The sequence below is a fragment of the Adiantum capillus-veneris genome, chromosome 1, assembly GCF_014529385.1.
Source record: "Adiantum capillus-veneris isolate H3 chromosome 1, ASM1452938v2, whole genome shotgun sequence".
NCBI lineage: Eukaryota > Viridiplantae > Streptophyta > Polypodiopsida > Polypodiales > Pteridaceae > Adiantum > Adiantum capillus-veneris.
This window is the reverse complement of record NC_140931.1, coordinates 134,275,653-134,289,418: the sequence shown is the minus strand read 5'-3', so window position 1 is coordinate 134,289,418 and position 13,766 is coordinate 134,275,653. Positions and strand designations below refer to the sequence as shown.

The following is a 13,766-nucleotide window of genomic DNA, read 5'->3' as shown; positions in this document are numbered from 1 at the left end:
CCCTCTTTACATAAATGGTTTGTACACGTGTTTTGACGGATGATGTTCCACTATGGTGGGCATCCAATGACGATACCAGAATGTAGCCTAGGATAGGGCAAGGTCGTGGTCCACATCCCGCAGAAAATGGATCACTAGGTTGGGAGATATTGAGCTCACACTACATCAATCTATGTATGTGCATATTGCACATTTAGAGCAAAGTTAGCAGCTATTAAACTTGAGGTGCTTTTACTCCTGTAATAGCAACCTATCCCTAGAGAAGCATCTGCAAATAGCCTCATCTCAGTCTGGCGTTTCTATCCCAGACCGCCCTCCACATCAATCCTTATATCTGGCATTTTGAAGGCAGCCATTTCCCCCTCACATCAGGCCATCTCTTGGCCATTGACAGCACTCTCTCTACTGCCGATTCTCACCCATCATCTCCCTCATCTCTCCCTGCATTTACAATCTGGATATGCTGCATTTTTGCAACCAGCCTTCAGCCCTTGAATCCTCTCACATCATGTCTGAAAATCAGCCCAAGATCCTCATCATGGTAGTCATATGCAGCTCACATAGAGTTGGTTCAGATTAGTGCAGCCACAAAGATTGAAGCGTGGATTATCATCTATTGTACATTCCATTAGCACAATGGAAAGGAGCTACAACTCTGGTAACAGGGTGGGAGGCCTTGAGAGGGTTGATTGCAACCGGGAAGGAGATTTTGGGTTCTTTTTTTTTTTTTTTTTTGGGGGGGGGGGGGGGGGGGGGGAGAGAGAGAGAGAGAGAATGAAATGAAATGAAATGTTATATTAACGTCTTCAAAAGGCCAAAGTCACCTATGAGACCAGAACGTTACAATGTGGTGGATCTGATACAAAGTCAGAGTAACAAAATGACAAAATAAAAAAATACTATGGAATCCTAAACTGGTAGGTGTGAACTAAGCAGCTAGCTGGGATAGCTAAATCACAAGAGATCCAACATCGGTTGCTGGCAGATCTCATCAATCTCCTCCATGGTCAGCAGTATCACATGCAAGAGAGGGTGTGTGTGTGTGTGTGTGTGTGTGTGTGTGTGTGTGTGTGTGTGTACTGGGCAGCCACCAGCTACATCACCAGTTTGTGACATTTGAGCGGAGTAACTCCCCTCTTGTGCATATCCACTGCACCAGATATCCGGCCAAGCTGAATTCGGGGTTCCGTTTGCAATAGACTATGCTAAACCAAAAGCTTCAAGGTAAAGTTTCACAATTTGAGGAGTATCTGCTAGGCCCTCCTCCTCCATCCACTTCGCATCCAATGCAGGATAGTTCTTGAATTTAACCAAGAGCTGCCTTTTCACTTTACCCTTAATCTTTCTGTCCATATGTGCCAATATCTTTTCTGGAACAAGGATCTCCTCGTTTTCTTCCACTTCGGGTTGCGCATCGGGCTCCCCATCTTCAGGCACATCACCTTTAAAAGGCTTCAGGAGACTCACATGAAAAGCATTGTGAATCCTCCAAGTTTCGGACAGCTTCAGTCGAAAGGAGACATCATTTATCTTTTCGGAGATCTGGAAAGGTCCGTAGTATCGCATACTAAGCTTTGGAAAAAGCCTCTCCTTTCCCTTTTTCTTTCTCAGGCGTGCCTTCTCAAAACGTAAGAGCACCCAATCGTTCTCCTTCAATTTCAAATCGCGACGATGGCGATCTGCTGCCTTTTTCTATCTTTCCTGAGATTTCGGCAAAGCCTCGCGGACCATGGCAAAAGCCGTGTCCAAGTCATGCGTGTACTCATCGGCTTCAAAAATCTTAGCTTTCGTGCTTAGGAAGGGTGGAACCTTCGTAGCACCTTCAATAATCTCATATGGCGCCTTCCCCATCGAAGAGTGTATCGTGTTGTTGTAGGCAAATTCCACCAAAGGTAAATACTTTTCCCATTGAGTCTTCTGATCCGAGATATAAGACTAAAATAAATCTAGTACAACTAAATTGGCAATCTTAGATTGCCCGTCAGTCTGCGGGTGGAAAGATGACGAGAACTGCAACCGCGTGCCAATGTTCTCCAAAATAGCCTTCCAAAACAAACTCATGAATATGGGGTCCTTGTCGGAGACAATCGTCTCAGGCATGCCATGTAATCTAAAGATCTGGGCCACAAACAATCTCGCTAAGTAATCCGGCTTGATTGTTTTCTTCACTGGAGTGAAATGAGCTTGCTTGCTAAATCTGTAAATAACAGTCCAGATACCATCGTGACCACTCTGTGTTCTCGGGAGATCAAAAATGATATCCATTGCAATACTTTCCCAGGGGCGGGTGGGTATGGGCAAAGGCTGTAACAATCCCTGTGCTTTATGCCTGTCGAACTTGACCTTCTGGCATACCAAGCAACTGCGCACAAACTCGTCCACATCCTTCTTGGGTCTCGGCCAAAAGACGTATCTCTCTACCCCTTTCAAGGTGGTAGCAATGCCGCGGTGACCCGTAAAAGGTGGACAGTGGCATTCGGTTATAACCTTTTTTTCTCAACGGCCGTGTAACGCACAACATGGTTTTCCTTATCAAGTAGCCATCCCGAATGGAATATCCCGCTACTGTCTCCCCATCCCGTATCCGTGTGAAAATGTCTGCAAAATCTGTATCTGTTGCATACTAATCAACCATCTCCTCGAAGCTCCTATGATGTATCGCAAGAATAGCCAGAACCAACGGCTTTGGAGACAAAGCATCTGCCACCAAGTTCTTTTGTCCCTGCACATGGACAATTTGGAAGTGAAACTGTGACAAGATGTTCACCCACCGCATTTGCTTTTCTGATAGCTGCTTTTGTGACAAGAAGTAGCGTAAACTCTGATGGTCTGTAAAGACAATAAAATCCACTCCGAGTAGGTAATGTCGCCACTGAGTAAGAGCATGGATAACCGCCAAAAACTCTCTCTCATAAATCTGTGCTGTCAATTCCGACCTTGAGAACAATCTGCTCTCGTAGGCAATGACATGGCCTTCTTGCATTAAGACCGCACCCAGACTACGACCACAAGCATCACAATATACTTCAAATGACTTCTGCAAGTCCGGCAAAGTCAAAACTAGTCTTGTAGTCAATTTCTCTTTCAAAGTCTGAAAGACAGTCACCTCTGTGGGTTCCCACGAGAAAGGGACTCCTTTCTGTGTCAAGATATGCAAAGGGGAAGCAACCTCTGCAAACTTTCTAATGAACCGCCTGTAGTACGAACACAAGCCCAAGAAGCTTCTAACTTCATGGACATTCTTCAAATCAGGCCAATCACGGATAATCTCTATCTTGGTCGTGTCCATCTGCACTCCTGCTGGTGCTGACACAATGTGTCCCGAAAAGTGTATCTCTTGTAGGAAAATTTCACTTTTCTTCGCATTACTCACTAACTTGTGATCTTGTAATGCCTGAAAGACCTGAAGCAGATGTTCTCTCTGTTCTGCCTCATCCTTGGAGAAAACAATGATGTCGTCAAAGAAAGTGCCAACAAATAGTCTGTACTCTCGAAAAATTATGTCCATCATCCGCTTAAATGTCGCAGGAGCATTGTTTAGGCCAAAAGGCATCAGCAAAACCTCAAATAACCCAAAAGTCGTTCGAAAGGCTCTCTAGTAGACATCTCCCGGCGCGATTCGGATCTGATGATATCCACTTTTTAAGTCGATCCTGCTAAAGCACGAGGATCCCTGTAGTCGGTCAAGTATATCATCGATCCTAGGAATCGGAAATCTGTTCTTGATGGTGATTTTGTTGAGAGCTCTATAATCGATGCACATTCTCCAAGATCCGTCTTTCTTCAAAGCCAACAACACACGAGAGCAGTACGGTGAAGTACTAGGCTGCACAAGACCCTTTTCCAAGAGGTCTTTCACTTGGTTCATAATTTCTTCGTTCTAGGCTCGGCTCACACGGTAAGGTGGCCGGTTCGGTGGTGTGCTTCCACGTATCGGATCAATGGTATGATCCTCAGGACGAGCAGGTGGTAACTCGCCTGGCAGGCCCTCTGAGAAGCAATCAGCATGAGTGTGGAGAAAATCTTGGCGTTCTTTATCAAGTTCAAATATACTTGTCCTATTCTCATCATTCATCTCTCTCAAGAAGATCGAGTAAACAAGCAGACTCGATTTGATTAATTTTGAAATGGCCGAAGCCGATACAATAGGGACAAACTCGCCCTTAAGTTTTACATAAAGTACAATGGTTCTGCCCTTCTCTGTAGTCAAAGTCGCTTTTCTCGCCCGATAGTCGACCATGGCGTTGTTCTTGTGGTACCAGGGAATTTCCAAGAGAACATCACAACCTTCCAAAGGCATTATGTAGAAGTCCTCATGCCCCAAATACCCCTGACAATGCAACCGAAGTTTGCCAATGGCAGGTGTAATGGCGACATCCGTGCCGGGTGCCGCTAGAACTGCGTTTGCTAGTGGTCCCATCCAATCGGGTGTGATCTCGAGCCGCGCCGCCAGTTCAGGTGAAATGAAGTTGGCCTTGGCTCCTCCATCAAAGAAGACCAGGGCTTCTTGGCCTTTCACCTTGCCCATGCTCGGCAAAGTTCTGTACTCTCATCCATCATGCTTGGGTCGGTACCCACGCAATCTGGAACCAGTCTTGTTTTCATCTTGCTTTTTCGTCCACGTTCCTCAGCTGCTCTCGAACCTTCAGGCCTGTCTTCATTCTTGTCATTCTGTTCTTTCGGTGCCTTCTTAGGGCACTTTGCGGAGATATGCCCAGTTTCCCCGCATCCAAAGCACTTCCCCTCTTTGATGTAAAGAGCTCTCTCTTGAAGAGTGAGTTTGGATCGTGCATCCTTTTCTTTCTTTTCTGGGTTGCTCTTCCTCTTTCTACTTTCATTTTTCGAAGTCTGTTCATTCCTTTGCGTCATGATTTCATCTGTGGGGTAGGTCAAACTGCCTGAGTGAATGGCAAAACCCCGTTTCGCATGACTCACCAATTTCTAAATGAAATCTGACTTCTGCTCGAAGCAGTGATCTCGGATCTCTGTAGGAAGACCCAAGGTAAACCGCTCAATGTATTCTTTGAATGAGATCTTCTTAAATGAAGAGGCTGGTAGAAAAGAGCTCCAGAATCTCTCGCAATATGCATCCAATGTATCCTTCTTGGTCATCCGAAGATGGTTCCAAGCATTTCGTATGTCGTGTTCATACTCTCGAGTTAGCCAAGAAGAAATAAAAAGCCTTTTAAATTTCAGTCATTTAACTAGCGCTGTCTTGTTTAATAGAAGCGTGGATCACCAAGTTCGAGCATTTCCCTTGAGGTAAGAGGCAACTCTCCGAATCTTGGAGTGCTCTGAGTAACGCCCTCCAAAGAAAGCTATGTCAAACTACTGTATGAAAGACAAAGCCTTCGAAGCGTCTCTATAACCAGAAAATGTGTCGAGTTTAATTGACTGTCCACCTTCCTTAAACTCTCGGACCTTCTTGCTTTTATCTTCCAGAAAGTCATATTGGTTGGCTTTATAAAAACTCTTCTTCTTTGCATAAAAGTTGTTGTCATCAGAGTCCGAACTATCCGAAGACGAGTCCTCTGTAGAACTGTCAACAACTGGGCGAGATTTAGACTTCTTTGCCTTTTTCTTGCCCTTTCCGAAGCTTTGCTTTTTGCTTCACTTTTTGCCTTTTCTGTCTTCTTCGCTTGAGTCAGAGGAACTAGAAGAACTCGAAGAAGAAGAAGAAGAAGAATTGGGTACTCCTTCAAATCGAACACACTTCTTCTGCTTTCTTGCAGACGCAAATGTAGACTGACAAATAACCCGGGAAGTCAAATGCTTTCTTCTGTTTTTTGTCATGCTTTTCTACTTTGTTCTGTGTCAAAAAGCTGAGCAATCGTGCATCAACCACCTCTTCTAATTCTTGCTCTGTATACATCCTTGGAGTAGGAGGTTTCTTCAGTGCCGGTTTGAGGGGTGGTTCTGTGGTCTGCCGCCATTGTGAATGCACCTCGTCGAAGGAGGTCTAGCTCACAAATTTTGCAAATTTCAGGTCCTTCGCAAAATTTAGCATCATTTTTGTTGCATCGCCGATCAATCGTCGACGCTCCATCTCCTCGAGCTCCGCCTGAGCTAGCCGAGGCGAGCCGTACTTGCGTGAATCTTCGTTGTGATCTCTTCCCGCATCTCCGGATGCAGAGGAAGTCGACTGATCTCTATCTGAAGCCATAAGTGCTGCGTAACAAGGATCGGATTTCCCGTAGAAGAGAAATCGGCCGTGCTCTGATACCATTGTAACAGACTTGGACAAAGTCAAGATTCTACCGCGACACCACAAGAATTCACTTCAAAACAGTTCACAGTTCACGATTGATTCGACACTGGCCCGGCGGAGTTCCGTGCCTAGAGATATTGGCCTTAAAGACTGGCGCCCCTTTCGGTATTTCTTTTTATATTAATCTGCAACTCAAAGTACAAGGGAGTGGTCAAGACTCACTCTCAGACTCTGCATCTGAGAAGTGAGGGCCCAAACCACTATTATATAGATTTACAAGGGATGCTAAAAGCAGAGCCCAAAAGCCTCCAAAATAAAGCAAAAGCACTCTGTCTCTCACAAGCTCTCTCTTGAGATAAAGCAGAGCTTTTAAAAAGTAAAGTTCTCTCTTTCTTCTTCTTGCATAGAATAAAGCAGTAGCCCCAAAAAGCTGGCGCTATTTTTTCCGTACAGCTACTGCCACAAAATCCGCCGCAAAACGCGGGCGTACGTACAACAAGCCACGTCAGCATTCGGCCCTTAATTTCCGGGAGCCCAGTCTGCTGCTAGCCGGGGGCGGGTGTGTTGTGTGTGTGTACTGTGCAGCCAACAGCCACGTCACCAGTTTGTGACACAATCTCCTCCATGGTCATCTCTGTATTACTTTGTACTGAAATCCCCAGAGATGGTACAAGAAGCATGTCTTGTGGGGTGTACAAAACTGTATACATGGGTATAAAAAAAAGCAGAAGACCAAGGCCATAATCACGCTATACATCAAGGTGGCTCATAGGTAAGTGTAGCAAGAAACACTGAGATGGAGCATACTGCCACCGTATCCGTTGTCACGTGACACATCCAACCCTATGTGTCCGTGGACAAGCTACAACATGATCAAGGTTCAGTTCAGTCAAGTCAGTCTAGAGTTAGAAGTGATCTGGCACTTTTGTGAGTCTGTTCGCAGACCGTGCATGACCTGACACTTAGTACAGATGCATATCCTCTAGTTGCACACAGCATGATCATAAGCATTCCCATCACAATCCATCAGAATCCATCAGGGAAATTTTCTAGTGCATTTAGCCTATTTTACCTATTTTTGATATTTTTCACTTATTATTTTTAAGTGACTTTTGTTGGAAAGTAGGTAGGGCAAATTGAGTAAGTTTGTATATAAGCAAACCTAGACTAGCACTAATTGGCAGAAGAGGCAGCAGGAGCACCTTGCTCAACAGGCAACTTCTCAGCAAGACCAACCCCCGCGACAACTCTGGCGTTTTTTCTCACCAGAAGGCCTAGCGTTTTTGCACCAGATCAGCCAGCGTTTTTGCAATTGCAGATTCCTGGTGACAGTAGACAGCAGATCAGCCCTAGCGTTAGCAAATTCCCACAGCAACACAGCAGATATCCTAGCGTTAGCAGATCTCCCCGCAAGGTCAGTTTTCAGCCCTAGCGTTTTTGGTTTGCAAATCAACCTCAACGTTTTTGCAGATCTTTGCGACAAAATCAGCCCATAGACCAGCGTTTTCACATTTCAGCAGTTAGACATCGCAGAAGAAGTCCTAAACCTCGCAGATCTCACCTTCCCGCAGCACATCCTTGCCGCACGGTCAGATCCAGCGAAGTCGCAGTTTCAGCCCAGAAAACGCAGATTCTGAAATCTGCGTTTTCAGCGCGTCGTCGCATCGTCGTCATCGACATCGTCACCGACATAGAGTCAGAATTCAGCAAATAAAGATTTGCAGATTTCAGCCCTTAGAGTTTTCAGATTTCAGCCCGTCTCGTCGTCGTCGACATCGTCGGCAAGTCCAAGCATTGTAAAGATTTGTGCAAGCATAAGTAGACCGCTCTCGCCATAGAGAGTGGGGCCTTTGGAGGAGGGTTTTACGTCTTTGGTTGTGATACAACAAAAGCTAGGAGCAGGGGAGTAAGAAAGAAGCAAAGAGCTGACACAGAAGCACGCCACCCAGACTTCGACAAGGAGGTCGAAACTTTAACCAACGATCTCCAATAGCCAACTCTTGGTCTCCAAGGCCGTAAGCAACGGTGCATCTGAGCAGAATAAGCACCACCACCGCCGAAGACTTTGCTTGAAAACTCCGAGAGAGAGATAGCCTCGCAACCATCCCTAGCAAGAATCTACAAGGCTATGACCTTCTGCAACTTGCATAAGCAAGAGCATTGAATGGAACAAGCTGAAGAAGAGGCTAAAGGTACTCGGTACAGACGGGAGCCACTTGAAGGCTCGACGAACAATTAAATCTCTATCATGTAAAAAATGCTTCTCATGTTGTAGAGAAGGAATGACAAAGAGAAGTTCCTTATTATGCAATGACTGATTCTTTTCTGGATTGTGGGACTCTGTACTAAGAGAGACTATGGGACTACGTGTTTTATCCTCTTTCAAAACATAAGAGTGAGAAATTAATGACAAAGATGTAATATTCTTCTCACAGTGAATAACCACGGGAGAGGCACCTTTTGAGAGAGAGAGAGAGAGAGAGAGAGAGAGAGAGAGAGAGAGAGAGTGTTTTCTTTCCAATTAACTTGTAGATCAAAAAATTTTAACCACTTCATGCCAAAAATCATACCACATCCAGACAGAGGAGAAACGACAAACTTGAGATAAAACCCTATGAACAGAGGAGGAGTGAAGAACAAGAGGAGAGGAGCCGCCATCTCTCTCTCTCTCTCTCTCTCTCTCTCTCTCTCTCTCTCTCTCTCTCTCTCTCTCTCTCACTCTCTCTCTCTCTCTCAAAAGAAGTGGGGCTTGATACCCTTTTATATTACTAATCAGAGTTACAGGCCAGAAGGCATTACGTCTACCTGTAGGCACACAGAATCGAACGAATCTGATAATGAAAAAACCCCTATAATGTTCAACATCCACAAACCATAGGGGAAGAACTACCAATGATACAAAGTTACAAAAGATGGGTGATACAACAAAAGCTAGGAGCAGGGGAGCAAAGAAAGAAGGAAGCAAAGAGCTGAAGCAGAAGCAAGCCACCCAAACTTCGACAAGGCCGTCATACACTTCAACCAAAGAATCTCCAATAGCCAACTCCTGGTCTCCAAGGGCGCAAGCAACAACGCATTTGAGTAGGATAAACACCACTACCGGCAAAGACTCTGCACAAAGGACCTTGCCATCCAACCAGTCAAAGCTATTGTAGGATTTGATGCCCATCTTCCCTTCTTAAGGCATTTTTTCAGTCGTATGGAGGTCAAAATTGTGAGAGTGCACGTGTGTGGAAGCGTGAGAGAAGAAGAGAGAGAGAGAGAGAGAGAGAGAGAGAGAGAGAGAGAGAGAGAGAGAGAGAGAGAGAAATGAAATGAAATGAAATGTTATATTAACGTCTTCAAAAGGCCAAAGTGACCTATGAGACCAGAAAGTTACAATGTGGTGGATCTGATACAAAGTTAACAAGATGACAAAATGACAGAATGACAAAATAAAATACTCTGGAATCCTAAACTGCTAGGTGTGGACTAAGCAGCTAAACAACTAGCTGGGATGGGTAAATCACAAGAGATCCAGCATCGGTCACTGGCGGATCTCATTAATCTCCTCCATGGTTAGTAGTCTGATCGGGCGTCGTGCATGTCGAGCCAAAGTGATCCGAATCCTCTGATGCAGCCTCCGTCGATGCTGTGTAGTCCTCCACAATTGTGGGCGTCTGGATCTCCCTAGCTCAGTCGCTCGGTCAATTAGTATGCCTCTGGTGTAAAGCGACGGGCTCTGCTGTGGTAGTAACTCCTCTGGGTGTCTAGTGGCAGCTCTAAAGAAGTCTGTGATCCATCTCTGAGACTGGCTAGCCTCTTGGCGAATGAGCTTGGTTACCTCGGACTGTGTAAGAGTCAGAGAGGGCGAAATCCAGTGAGTACTCGAAGGGGGGCAATCTGTCTATGCTGAACCCATGCATCTGAAACCATGATGTCATCTCCCCGTACCAGCATGCTGTATCTCCTTGCATGGCTAACTGTCGAGAGGACTCAAGTGCAAGGCGTGCATATCTGTCTTTGGGAAGTTCCCATATGCGGTGCATGAAGGAGACAGATCTGGTGAGCGCCTCAACCACCAGTGGGGGGGCAGCTAGCTTTGCTCGTACAATAGCACGTGGTACTAAAGCCTTGGCTCTAATGAGCCGCGAGATCATAGAGACCAGAGGCTTCTCCATCTCCCCCCATCCATCCCTGCAGCCCGTCCTCCCATGATGATCCAGTGAAGGTCCCCAAATCTCAGCTCCATAGAGCAATGCAGAAGCCACCAGAGTGTCAAAGAATGGGCTCTGGTCAATCTAGTCTCTGCTGCCCTCCTTAATGAAAATGCTGGCCCGGTGTCCAACCAGGTTTTCAGGGTGCCTATGGCCAGTTTCGAGTGCCTGGAACACAATTTGGTATGGCTGGTTTTTCGCAGCCATACGTACAAAATGCAGATATGACAGGGAAAACAGTTGATGCGAGTGCTGGAATGAACACTCATGGAGCACTACTGTTACAGGCACCTGTTTATGATAATGTGGCTCCTTTGAGTCAGCTGAAGGATTACAAGGAAGGTGGGCAGGGAGTGAAGTTTGAAACTTTCAGAGGAACTGAAGATCAATTGAAGGCTTTGACTTTCATACAGCAGTTCGATGCATCTTATGCTGGAGGCAACTTCATGGAATCTTCAAAGATACGCAAGGCTGCCACTTTCTTGAAAGGGAATGCGCTTCAATGGTGGACCGCATTGTTGAACCAAGGTCAAGCCCCAACAACGTGGGTCCAATTCAAACAACTTTTTGCGCCTGCATGGTTGACAAACACTTTTGAAGTGGATGTGATGACGGAATGGCACGAGTTGAATGCTAAACAGTGTGCAAATCTGGAAGAGTACAATAAACGGTTTTGGGCCGCACTGTTGCCAGTCACCTCTTACAGGTTTGTGCCTTTGTCAGAACAAATTGAGAAGTACTATTGCGGATTGCCCAAGAAAATCAGGGACTACTGCACAAAGACTACTGTCATGAATATGTTTCAATTGATAGAGAATGCAAGAGTGGCCAACAATCTGTCGAAGGGAGATTCCGATGGATTTAATAGCCACAAGAAAGGGGCCCAGGGCAAACAGTTTTCAGCCAAGGGCAATGTTGCAGCAAAGCCTTCTGAGCCTCCCACAAAGAAGCCCTCCATTGAAGAAGGTGATACGTCCAAGAAGCAGTCTAAGTCTTCTTCGGGACGAGGACAAGGACAAAAGAGGCATTTTTCTGGCAAAACTTTTGAAGAACGGAAAGCTCTTAGGGAGGCCAAGAAATGCTACATTTGTGAACAGGAAGGACATTTTGCAAATGAATGCCCACAGAAGAAGTCACAGGATAAGGATGACAAGTCAGACCATAAAGGGAAGAAGCCAAAGCCAAGTGCAGGACTTGTTCCAGATTTGGTGGGAAACAAGCCAAACACAGATGCCACGAAGCTGTGCAGAGCTTGGGGCAAAGTTAGAGACCAGACAGTGCTGGTTTTCTTTGATCCAGGAGCCCATGCAAATTTCATATCACCAGAATTGGCATCAAAGTTGGGCATTCGTGCAGAGGAGATGGGTATGACAGGGAAAGCAGGTTTGGCATGCCCAGGTCATTCAGAGCCCGTTACTCCCATTTTGGGAAAGCTTCGTCTGCACATTCAGAGCTATGTGGATGCGGAAGAATTTCATATTATGCCACTTGAGGGCTGTGATGTGTTATTGGGTATCCCATGGTGTTACAGGTTGCATGCTATGGTGGATACTTACAACAAAAAGATTACCCTTGTACATAGAGGAAAGACTCATGTCCTTGATGTAAAGCTTAAAGGCGAGTCTGTTCCAGTTGTTTCTGCTTCTGCTATTTCATCGGTAATAAAGAATCATCTTTCTACGTACTTGATCTTTGCAAAAGAAGTACCTCAAGTTGCATCTAATTTGTCTACCTTAGATAAAGACAGGTCAACTTTTTTGAGTGGTTTCAGTGATTGTTTTTCGGACTCTTTGCCAGGGGAGTTACCTCCTGAGAGACCTGAGGATCATACTATAGATCTTGTGCCAGGTTCTAGTCCACCGAATAGACCACCATACAGGGTTAGTGCAGCCCAACAGAAAGAGATTATGGGTCAGGTCAACGAGCTTTTAGAGAAGGGGCTGATTCAGCCCAGTTCATCCCCTTTTTGTTCGCCTGTACTCTTAGTGCAGAAGAAGGATGGTTCATGGCGCATGTGCATTGACTATCGCGCCTTGAATAAGAATACCATCAAGAACAGGTTCCCCATACCAAGGATAGATGACATTCTCGATCGGCTTGAGGGAGCGTCATTGTTTACAAGAATAGACCTAAAGAGTGGGTACCATCAGATACACATTAGGCCAGAAGATGTCCATAAGACTGCGTTCAGGACAACATTTGGTCTTTATGAGTTTCTTGTCATGCCATTTGGTCTCACAAATGCTCCTGCCACGTTTAATAGAATAATGGACAGAATTTTTAGACCACATAGAAACTTCGTGGGTACCTTCTTTGATGACATGATTGTCTATTCGAAGTCAGAAGAGGAGCATAGGGATCACTTGACTGCAGTTTTCAATGAGTTACGTAAGAACAGGCTACTCAATAATGCGAAGAAGAGTGAATTCTTTTTGCAAGAGATTCACTTCCTTGGGCACATTGTTTCAAAGGATGGGGTACGCATGGATCCCGCTAAAGTGGAAGCAATTAGGTCATGGCCAGACTTGAAGTCCGTACATGACATTCGAAGCTTTCTAGGCTTATGTTCCTATTACAGGAGGTTCATCCGAAATTTTGCTAAGATTGCTTCTCCACTCCATGCACTGCAAGGAAAAGGAGTTACTTTCAAGTGGACAGCCAAGGAAATTTTAGCGTTCAAACACTTGAAAGAGAAGCTGACTTCAGATCCGGTAATTATTTTGCCAAATCTTTCTAAACCTTTTGTGGTTCAGTGTGATGCATGTGTCCATAGTCTTGGTGCAGTTCTAATGCAGAATGGCCGAGTAGTCGCATATGAGAGCAGAATTCTTTTGAAGACTGAAAGGAACTTGCAAGTCTATGAGAAAGAATTGCTGGCAGTAATTCATGCTCTCACTAGTTGGAAACACTATTTGCTAGGGGCTGATTTTGTTGTCCAAACGAATCATCAAACCTTGCGATATTTTCTTACACAGACGAAGTTGTCATGAGAAGCACATGCAATGGGCAAACATCTTGTCAATGTTCCATTTTCAGATTGTGCATGGGCAAGGGAAAAAGAACGTGGTGGCTGATGCGTTGTCACGAAAGCCCCAAATTTCAACAGTGTCAATTCCGTACCATTGTGAACTAGACGAAACGAAGACACAATATGCTGAAGATTCAGATTTTGCAAGGATCTATGACCAGCTTGTTGATGGGCAACATCATGAGCACTATACGCTTAAGAATGACTTTCTCATGATGCATGGAAAGTTATGCGTTACTAAAAAGTTACGGCCAAAGATTTTGATGGAAAGTCATGCTCCACCTTATGCTGGGCATCGTGGAATTGATGCGACAGTGAAAGGGGTTGAGGCATT

The 13,766-nt window shown here is 45.2% G+C and overlaps 1 protein-coding gene across 3 annotated transcripts in view; it reads right to left on the bottom strand.

Moving 5' to 3' along the window:
• The window catches only part of LOC147465603 (uncharacterized), a 37,247-nt gene that overhangs the window by 11,792 nt on the left and 11,689 nt on the right, over window positions 1–13,766 (bottom strand). The gene's annotated exons all lie outside the window — the stretch shown is intronic.